Here is an 11,957-nt window from a genome sequence, read left to right on the forward strand (position 1 = left end):
GGCCATTTTCACCTGTGCTCTGCTCAAATCTTGGCCTCCATCTGCTGCGCAGGTATTATGCCCCCCCCAACCCTTCTCTCTCTCTCTACATCGTGTGTGTGTGTGTGTGTGTAGGAAAGAGAGAGAGAGAGAGAGAGAGAGAGAGAGAGGGAGAGAGAGGTGTGTGTGTGTGTAGGGGGGAGGGAGAGAGAGAGAGAGAGAGAGCGGTGTGTGTGTGTAGGAAAGAGAGAGAGAGAGGTGTGTCTGTGTAGGAAAGAGAGAGAGAGAGAGAGAGAGAGAGAGAGAGAGAGAGGAGAGAGAGAGAGAGAGAGAGAGAGAGAAATGTGTGTGTGTAGGTAATCAGAGAGAGAGAGAGAGAGAGAGAGAGAGAGAGAGAGAGAGAGAGAGAGAGAGAGAGAGAGAGAGAGAGAGAGAATTAATGTATGCTTAGGAAATTAAAATTAAAGAGAGAAATGAAATGAAATGTTATATTAATGTCTTCGAAAGGCCAAAGTGACCTATGAGACATGAGACAAGAAAGTTACAATGTGATGGATCTGATACAAAGTCAGAGTAAGAAGATGACAAAATAAAATATTATGGAATCCTAAACTACTGGGTATGGACTAAACGGCTAAGCCAGCTAGCTGGGATAGGTAGATCATAGGAGATCCAGCAGCTGTCGCTCGCGGATCTCATCAATCTCCTCCATGGTCAGTAGTCTGACCGGGCGTTATGCATGTCGAGCCAAAGTGACCTAGCTAGATCCTCTGATGCAGCCTCTGTCGATGTTGTGTAGTCCTCCGCAGTCGTGGACGTCTAGATCTCCCTAGCTCAGTCACTCGTTCGATCAGTAGAGAGATAGGGATGTAGAGAGCGAGAGAGAGAGAGAGAGAGAGAGAGAGAGAGAGAGAGAGAGAGAGAGAGAGAGAGAGAGAGAGAGAGAGAGAGAGAGAGAGAGGTAGGTAGAGAGAGAGATATGAAATAGCTAGAGAGATAGAGAAAGAGAGTTATATATATATATATAACATATATATATATACATATATATATACATATATATATATATTTATATATATATATATATATATATATATATAGAGAGAGAGAGAGAGAGAGAGAGAGAGAGAGAGAGAGAGAGAGAGAGAGAGAGAGAGAGAGAGAGAGAGAGGTAGGGAAGTGAAGAGCGAGACAGAGAGAGAGATAGGAAAATAAGAAAATAGAGAGAGAAAAGAGATAGCGAGAGTGAGATCGAGAGAGAAAGAGAGATCGAGATCGCTTTTTTGAGCAAGAACCATGCAAGGCTTTTGAATCTTTCTCAAGTTGCTTGTCCATCTCCACATTATCTTCTGGCTTGGACATGGAGGCCCCGTCCGGTTTACAATCAGGTAGAAAACTTTCATTGGGCTGCGAACTTCCATGGCTTGTGCATGTGGTGAAAAAAACACCAGGATGGGCATAATATCCTTGGAAAAACCTGTGCAAAAAATTGCAAACAGACGGAACATTACAAAAATGGTCATGCTTTAATATATGATTCATCAAGTGAGGCATTGGAAAGCTTTCTCTGACAGGCTACCTCGGAATGGAGGCAGGTGGGTTCGTAGACAGAGAAGAAACTATGGAACTAAAAGAGGCAAAGGGGTTTTGTCTGCTACATGCATTGCCATGTACACCTAGGAGTGCACGTATGTGTCTACCCATATAGGATTTGACCAATAAAGACGAGATTTTGACCCGGTGGTCCTGATCTCCGTACACCTCTGGACCGAGGTGTACGGAGATTGGGCAAGACTAGAGAATGCGAGGTAGTTTACATTGTGAGGAGTATATATCTATATATATATATATATATTATATATATATATATTATATATATATTATATATATATATATATATTATATATATATAATATATTATATATATATATATATTAAAAACAACATTCATAATCATTGTAGATGGCAACGTCATCAACTAACATGGAGGAAAAGATTGCATGCTCGTGCACGCTCTGCAAGTATCAAATCCTGCGCAAGCGTAGGATATGTAATGAGCATGTGCACAAGTACGGAGAGTTTGCTAGAGAAACCGTACAGAATCTGTGATACGACTCCTACGGAACGGGCATTGATTCCCGCGACATAGCACCTACATCTGAGAGAGAGAGAAAAAAGATTATGCGTGAAGGTCCGACCAATATAGAGCCACGGATGGAAGCAGAAAAGGGCTTACAGACAGAAGACGACGGCATGGAGGAGATGCTGGATGCCTTTTTCCAGACAAGCGAGGAGAACGCGAACGAAGCAGCACCAGAAGCCGTGCGCCTATCTCCTGAAGACATGTTGAGGAAGTTGGCACGTCAACCAATCTATGAAGGCGCCAAAATATCTGTGCTTCGTACTTGTCTGGCGTTTTTGAATCTTCAGTCAGTGTACGGGTGGTCAGATGCAAGCGTCACTGCTTTGTTTAGGTACGTAATTTACAAAAGAGATTTTTCGATTGCAACGGTGATGTGCTCGAAGAGCTTTTTAATTTAATGTGGCTTAAAGAGGTTATTGCGGGAGCAACTTCTCCCGGCTGGCAACGAAATGCCCCCCTCTAGGCCAGACGCAAAGCAACTTCTGACCTGGTAAGTTCAAGGCAAAAAACATGGATGTTTATCTAGCTCCACTAGTTGACGAGCTCCAGGAGTTATGGCATGGGATCGACATAGCAGATGCGGTTGAACCAGTAGGACAATAGCATGCAAGGATCCATGGATTTCTTATGTGGACTATGCATGATTGGCCAGGATACGGAGAAGCTTCTGGTAATGGTTATTGATTTACAAAATTCTCGCTATTCGCAAGCCCTTTCCCTTGGCCTGATTCATGCTTTGATATATGCAAGAATAACAACTTCGGGATACAATGCATGTCCAATTTGCGGGTAGTCTTTGGATGTGCGCTATTCTACCTCTCTTCGAAAGACAATTTATCAAGGCCACCACCATTATCTTCCAGATGGCCATCACTTGCGCGAAGGCCAGCTTGGTCGCGTCGAATGTCGTCCTATGCATGTACAAGAGTCGAACGTCGCCGATGGGAGCAACATGAGGGGCAACCTGTTCCAGGAATGAAACGTTTGTCCATTCTCCATACGTTGCCGTACTGGGTTGATCTACTAATTAACCATTTGCTGGATCCAATGCATATATTCAAGAATGTGGGAGAGCTCCTCTGGAAGACAATCATGGGAATGAAAGACAATCGAGCTTCATGAGATGATTTGCAGTCGGTTGGAAAGATGCCAGAGCTGTGGCCTTTCACCAATGCAGCTAGTCAAACAAAACTTCCAAGAGCGCCATGGGTATTGCTAAAAAACGAAGAGCGACAAGTGAAAAGGGTGATTTCAGAGTTCAGGACGCCAACAGGATATATGCGATGTCTCAAAACAGCATTCACCCATGACGATCAACTGTCAGGGTTGAAATCGCACGACTGGCATAAGTTCTTGTAATTCATTCTTCCAATTGCGATCAAGGGGTGTTTAACGGAGGAAGTGCGGACTTGCATATACAAGATGTCAGAGCTAGTGCGGTGGATCTCTTCCAAGGAGATATGGGAGGAATCTATTGCAGTCGCAAGGGCTAACTCCATTGAGGCAGTTTGCATGATTGAGAAGTATCTACCCACGAGCTGCCTAACTATCCAAATGCACTTGCTCGTCCATGTAGTAGATGAGGTTGTAGTGGCAGGTACAGTCCACAGCCGTTGGATGTTCTTTCTAGAGCGGTTCATGAAAACACTTAAGGGTTTTGTTCACCAAAAAGCGCGTCCAGAGGGGAGCATGGTAGAAGGATGGCTGGTGCAAGAGTCTCTTGTATTGACGACCGAATTTCTATCCGTTTCTAACCCAGAAATGCCTCGACTGTGGAGCGATGAGGAGGATGCAAGACTCGTGGGAGAGGAGCCGCAAGGGCAAGGGGTGTCGAAGAAAATGAACCTGGCCATGCGAGAAAAGATCATGAAGTTCTGTATACTAAATTCAGCGCCGATGCAAAAATGGCTTGAAAGGTACGAAGAAGAGAAAGAGAGACGCAATCTAGAGCGACAGGATTTCAAGCGAAGTCAAACGACTAGAGGCTTACCCTTGCCAGACTATCTCGCTCCTCTACCTGAATTCCCTACAATGGCATGGTTGGACAAGACAGTGAGAGCAGCTCGACAGATCAGAGAACCCATATCTCTAGAAGAGGAAGAGCTGGCTATTGGATGTGACTGGAAGTATCATACATACATGGCACTGTGGTCGCATGGAAAGCATTTCAGAACACAACAAATTGACAGCAGAAGAAACACGTTTGACAGTGGGGTAATGGTTAGTTTCATGCAAAAGAGCAGGGCCAGTGCTAGAGACACGAATGAGAGCACTAGCAACCTGGATTACTGTGGTCTGGTGTCAGATGTCCTGAAAGTAAGCTTCAGGCGGTTTGAGATGTTTTTGTTGGATGTGAAGTGGTTCAAGGTGATTACTTCTCGTCGCAATGCAACGGTACGCAGAGATGGAAACAAACTTGTGCAAATAGATTCTACAAAGAATTGGACAGATGCGAGTGACACATTTGCTCTCCCCGAACATTGCGAGCAAGTGGTCTTTGTACCGGACCTTCGAGAGCGACAATGGTGGTTTGTGGTTCAGGTTGCTCCAAGAAATAAACAAGTATTTGAAGGGCAAGATCTCTTGGAGGAAAGTCAGTCAGACGACGTCCATACTACTGTGACATTAGATGAGATGGACGAAGGTATGGCAGAGGAAGCCGACTAGAATATACGAGGGATGACGCAAACGAGCCAGAATTGACACTTGTAGATGAAGATGCAATGGATGAAGACAATCTGCCAGAACGAGTTGGGGCAGAGTTATGTTTGCAATTAGAGATAGACGATGATACGGTGCAAGATCTTATCGATGATGCCTCACTCGTCGAGGCCTAGGCCTGTAAGTGTTTGTGTGAAGACTTTGATTTAAAATTAAGCTTAAAGTTAATTTAAACAACTGTGTTCTGACGCTTTATTTTACTTTCTTTGTGCAGGACTTTAGTATGGCAGACGAGATTCCAGATCCCGCTTCCATGAGTGCAGATGCATTCATGGGCTTTGCTACACGGATGACGCCTGCTCAGATGGCAGAGGCTTCTCAGTACTGGGTAGCCAGAGGCACGGGTACTACGCCTCCGGGCTTCACACCCGAGGGACTGTCGCCTAGGGGGGGGACGCCTACGGGGTTCAGGACGCCTATGGGTACGACGCCTTCTTCTCCCATCACGGCCGCTTCGACACCTAGGGGTGGGGCAGAGGCGGGTACGTCCTCATCTCCGCAGCACAGGCGCACTCGCCGATCTAGGTGATCGTCAGGTGGAGGTGGAGGTTGCTGTGGAGGAGGTTCCACAGATGCTTCGACCCCTCCTCGCTCACGACCCCCGTCTTACCCAGGCACACCTCTTGACACACCTCTTGGCACACCTCGGACACCTTGGGGGGCACACGATCCTAGTGCCTCCAAGCTCTATACTGTACGGAGAGATGGTTCTGTTGACATGGATAGAGTCGGGACTGACATGCGACAATCGATTCGCCAGCTCGTGGAGCTGCAATTTTCGACCAGCATTCTCACGTCTTGGGATCAGCAAGAAAAGAAAAAAGTCACTTACATAGTGGAGACCATCCTGAGAGAGTACCAGCCTGCTCCAGGTTCTTCCGTTGTTTCAGCACGGTGGATCAAGGGTGTTGCACGGGACACCATCAAACATCGACGAGATGCAGCTCAAAAGGCTTTCAGGACCGGCTCGTCGAAGCCTTCGGGCATCCCACACGAGACGTGGCTGCAAATCAGGGAGGATGAGCGGACAACGGCCACGCAGTTCAGACAGCAGTGTGAGGCCTCGCAGGTATGACAGATGACTAGGGGGACATCTCATCTTGGCAGCGGAGGCTTTGACACCTTTCGCTATGAGTTTGTGAGTTTCTAATCCAATCTTAACTATGGCGTTTTTTAAAACGCGATGAATCATGTATTCTTATTACTTTGATTTTTGTATAAACACAGAATCTTGCGATGCATCGAGCTCCATCATGCGAGAAGGAGTCAGATGGATATCGAAGAGGTATCTATGAAGTACTGAATGATATTGAAGCTTTAGGAGATGTAGACTGGGAGGCCTTACAGTCTCGCTGATCGCTTGAGGTGAGACGTTAATATGTGTGAGTTGATTTAATTAAGTCAGTATATGTGAAGTAATATCAATACTAATTTTGTGAGTTTTCCTATGTGCAGGTTGCGATGCCTAGTCATTAGTGGACCAGATTTCATCTATATGCTTTGTGAGACACAGACACGCTTCTGTGTCTCTTTTTTGTACAAACAGTTAGTGTTGAGAGAGTTATTGTTTCCCTTATGGTTATGATTATTTTCATTGTCATTGTATAGACAATTATTGTTTCTCTTTCTGGTTATGCTTATGGTTATTGTTAATTTTGTTTATGGTTATGTTTATCTGCATTATGGTTTTGATCAAAGTGATTATAGCCGGTTATGGTTTTAAGTTATGGTTATGGTTCGTCATGGTTATGCTTTTAAGTTATGGCTATGCTTTTCAGTTGGTACGGTTGTCTTTCATTGGCCTTAAATCTCATGTGAGATCCCACATGGATAGCATGTAGGAGGCGTATACATGATATGGTTTTTTTTTTAATGTAAAAACAAAGGAAACTCTGCCGAAATTTCTGCGCGCGGGAGCATGGTTGATATTTTGGTGCTGCTCGCTTTCTTGGGCAGAGGGCAGGAAGTCTGGCTGTGGCTGTGTCCATCTTTTAACTTGGCACAGGCCAGGCTACCTGCCCTCTGTCCAAGAAATTTTTTTTCTGCTATGGTCGTCACTATATGTGTCGCTATGCACGTCGCTAATACGACTGGTTTCACAGCGACGCGGATAGCGACGGACGCCGTCGATATATGCGTCGATAACACCTTCTTTTGTTGTAGTGATTATTGCGTATATTACCGTGTATATTGCCGCGACTATTGCCACTCATATTATCGAACCCCACATTAGTGCTTAAAAATTCAAATTTTGGAATTTTTCTCTATTTTGCTTGTGAATAAAAACTAAAGAATATTATTTAAAATTTCAAAAAAAAATTAAAAAAATGATATTAAAATATAAAACAATGGCTATGTGGATAAACATCAAACTACGAAGAGGAAGCTCCATCCTAGAGTTATGCATTCGCCTCCATGTAAAGCAAGCACCGTCAGAGATGAGAAGCCAAACATGGATGAAATCTTCTACTGAGGCATGGGTACTACTTTCTAGAACTTCGCATAACACGGTAAACGTTTTTAAATCTTCATAGTGATCTAGAATGTTGTGTAGGACATTGAATATGTACATTCGTTTTCCATGGATATAAGCTCTATTGAGGATGTTGCGGTTTGTTGTTGCTAGAGTTGTTTTGCCTATAACTGAGCAACATCGTTGGGATGTTAGAGATGCGCATGCTTATGCATTGATTACATTATCTATGTGAGTAGCAAATCACCTACTTCTAAAGCTTCTGCTAGTAGCAATTCATCTAGGAAATTTGGTGAAAATATGATGCATTGACATTATTGCAAGGCTATTAATCACTTGATAAAGCAAGGCCGTAAGTTGAAGAAAAAAGAAGCTAAGAAGAAAGAGACTGGATCTACTACTAGTGCAGCTATTGTAGAATCTTCTATAAATGGAGATTGAGATGTTGGTGTAGATGCAGAGTGGTTATTTAGTGCAGAGTGTACTTATGATCCTTTAGAGAGAGAGAGAGAGAGAGAGAGAGAGAGAGAGAGAGAGAGAGAGAGAGAGAGAGAGAGAGAGAGAGAGAGAGAGAGAGAGAGAGAGAGAGAGAGAGATACATTGGCATTGTAGTCACATATCTAGTACTTTGATGGTGGTGCTACAAAGCATTTGTTTGCCTCTCTTGAGGACATCTCTCATGGAAATATGGTCCCTTGTGCCAACAATGCCTCTTAATTATCTAGTTTAAGGGAGTTGGAAAGATTGTAATGATTGCCGCTATGATAGTTCCTTCACACTTATTGGAATCACATTTTATGTACCAAGAATAAAAAAGATTTTTTTTTTTTAATATGCATTTGCAAGACTTTGTCAAGTTGTCAAATTTGTGGATGATAGATGTATAGTTCATGATCTCAATTTTGGCGATGAAATCGTTGCATCTGGTATTTTGTGTCATGGGTTGTATAAGCTCACTTTGTATGACAAGTGTGGGAAATTTTTTGCAAATGCCATTGTAAATTTTAAATTCATTTTTGATGCCAAACTTTGGTATAACACAATTTTAGTAAACTTGGAAATTTCCCAATTTTCACTTTTCGAAAGAGCTTAAGATTGACCACATGGTCAAATCTTAGCCAAAATTTTGAGAGCATGGCTCGAAAAATCTTTCCAAGTACTACCTTGTGGAAGGCTTTGGCCTTAAGAAACAGTTTGAGATTTGTCCATATGGCCAAATCTTCAAAAGATTGGTAATTCCCAAATTGGCTCTAAAGTCTGAAACTCTCTAATCTAGTGTTCCATGCACATTTTGGGCTTCTGAATTTTGCCAGTTTGCTGCGTTTGTGAAATCTGAAATGGTCGCGTATTCTGTAATGACTACAAGGGAGACTTTTGCTCGTACTTATCGTATGACTACTATTCATTTCTATGTAGACGAGGAAGATGTAAGGATGACTTCACACTTGCCAAGTGGAAAGGGGAAACTACTTAACATGGATATGAATCTATCCCGAGTGGTCAATAACTTTTGCATTCTCAATACAAAGATTATGACTAAGTGGGTGGACTTGTGGACAGTGGCAAAGGCAAGGCGTTTGCAAGAGAGGCAAGCATGGAAACAAGCTCATGGAGGAAGGAGGAGACCCCCAGTGCCTAGACACCTTGCATGTTTCTTAGATCTCATTAGTGCAGAGTGGATTCATGAGAGAAAGAGTGACGCAAAAGCGTGCGGAGAAGACATCACCAACAAAAAATGAGAGTATGCACGAGGGTGCGTACCAAAGGTAGAGTACTCATATACCTAAACCATATTGTAATGCTATTTCTTGAAATTATCTTTAATATGTATTTGATAAATTAATATATTTTTCTATTTTGTAATGCCTTTTCTTTAACTCTATGTGGTCAAAGGGTCGTCACTTTTGTACACGCCACATTGACGAGCGTAGAACCACCATGGATTGTGCCATCTTGGGCAATTTTGACACAGACGATGATGAAGCCAGGTACTGCGAAACTATTGAAAGGATACTAAAGGTTAATTTTAGAACCTTTCATACATTCATCTTCAAGTCCAAGTGGTTTGCAAATGTGTCTAGATGACGTGAGAATGGCCTCTACATGGTGGACTCTAGTGTGCATCACACATGGAGGTATGACAATTTAGTTTTACCGCGCAATTGTGAGCAGGTGAGTGACATGTACCTTTTTTATTCTTATTTGCTTGTAGCGTTAGTTATACCAATGTTACTCACTTTGAGCTTCTATTTTATAGGTCATCTATATCCCAGCAATCCACCAACAAAAGTTTTGGTTCATAATTCACGTAACACCTCGGGGGAGAACCATTTTTTCCACTAATGAAGTGAAGACTATCTTTGATCCTCTTCCACCTCCGACTTTGGATGAGGTGGAAACAGAGAAGAGGGAGATTGATGAATCAAGTCCGGCGACAATGAGGATGATTGTCATGATGATGAAGATGATGGGATGGAGGATGACGAACCGAAGATGATGAATGCAATGCATCCACAAACGACAATTCTGTTTTTCTCTTTATTGATTTAGGAGCCATGGGCTTAGAATTGGATGATGCTTCATGTAGAGATCTTCTGGAAGATGACTCATAAACATTTTGCAGTTGTGAAGTTTTTTGGTCGTGTAATCCATTCATCTCTCTCTCCCTCCTCTTCCTCTCTTTAGATTTGAGAATATGCTCAATTATGTTAATCAATTGACAATGATTATTTTAGTTGTAACCAAGTGTAATCTTATATCCCCCGCCTCCTTCTCCCCCCTCTTACTCTCTCTGTCTCTCTCTCTCTCTCTCTCTTTCTTTCTTTCTCTTCTTTCTCTTCTTTTTTAAATTTGAAAATTATATACAATATTCTTTAATTTTTATTGAGAGGAGGAAAACACCAAAATTTAAAAGGGGGGGGGGGGGGGGGGGGGTTAAGCCAGAATTTGAAAGTTTAGGCGCTAAATTTGGCTGTCGGATATAACAACGGTAATATGCGCAGTTATAACAGCAGTAATAACCGCGATAATAATAGCAGAAACAGTCACGGTAATATTTAAAACACAAAACCCCCCCCCACCTTCCTCTCTCTTGTTTCTCTACTTGAATTTGCACCTTCTCTTTACAAAACGCGGTAAAACAGCGTGGTAAACACATGGAGATTTCCATAGTGATAGTCGAGGATGACTATGATTTCAAGAGAGATGTAATGTCATTATAGCTAATATCTGATTCTCCTTAATGATTTTCTCATGTTAAACTAATCATTTAATATGGGGAAGTTCCAAGGGAGAAAAAGTTAGAATATTGGTTAATCTGGCAGACCGACCACAGCCCGGGGCAGTCACTTATCAAAAGCTTCCTATATCACGTGCATTCAAGAGGTTATTAATAATACCTCAATATACATACTATATTTACACTAGGTGCCTATTTAAAAAACCCCCACCCCCCTTTGTATGTATACATTTTGATACATTTTGATCTTTTAATAATCCTCTCCGGTTAACTCACGTGATAGCGTACACATTCTAAAAAGTAACCGCTCTGGGGGCCACAATAGGGATCCAAATGAGTGAAAATAGGGATCCAAAGGGGGGGGCCATCTGCAAAAGAGCAAGGTGCAACAATGGGCTTTAAAGACCCTAAGGGTTAGCCCATTAAGACTTCCAAAATGCTAAGGTTCCAAAATTCAAAGGTTGTGTCCAAAGGTTAAACACTAGGAAAATTGGATGCTTAGTGTGTGTACAAAAAAGTCTTCATAGTCCCTACATAGGAGGGGGCGAGCCTTGCTAGTAGGGGATGAGAGAGAAACACACACACACACACACACACACACACACACACACACACACACACACACACACACACACTCACACACTCACAAGCCTCCTTTACACGAAGGGAATGAGGGACATATGTCAGCTCGCTAGCCCAGATGCCCACAAGGTGTATTGAAATCCTATTGGATGGCTATGGAGGTGGACCAATGAGAATTAGGCTAGTGTAAACCTAGTTTAATTAATTTAAAAATACTTAATAAAAGAACCAATAAGAATTAAGCTCTTTAGAAGACTATTGGACAGTCTCCCAAGGGGTCCAATGAGCATTCAGTAGCCCAATGGCTTGCCTGATTCCTATTGGCCAGGAGATAAAGGGGTCCAATGAGAGTTTAGTTGCTTTAATTAATTACTTCACTACAACAAAAGAAGGTGTTATCGACGCATATATCGACGCTGCCCGTCGCTATGAGAGTCGCTATACGCATCGCTGTGAAACCAGTCGCTATTAGCGACGCTGATAGCCACGCGTATAGCGACGCATATAGCGACACATATAGCGACGCATATAGCGACGACCATAGCAGAATTTTTTTTTCTTGGACAGAGTGCAGGTATCCTGGCCTGTGCCCAGTTAAAAGATGGACACAGCCACAGCCAAACTTCCTGCCCTCTGCCCAAGAAAGCGAGCAGCACCAAAATATCAACCATGCTCCCGCGCGCAGAAATTTCGGCAGAGTTCCCTTTGTTTATACATAAACTTTTCAAAAAAAAACCATATCATGTATACGCCTCCTACATGCTATCCATGTAGGATCTCACATGAGATTTAAGGCCAATGAAAGACAGCCGTACCAACTG

This window comes from Adiantum capillus-veneris, chromosome 19 (genome assembly GCF_014529385.1).
Source record: "Adiantum capillus-veneris isolate H3 chromosome 19, ASM1452938v2, whole genome shotgun sequence".
In the NCBI taxonomy this organism is placed as follows: Eukaryota; Viridiplantae; Streptophyta; class Polypodiopsida; order Polypodiales; family Pteridaceae; genus Adiantum; species Adiantum capillus-veneris.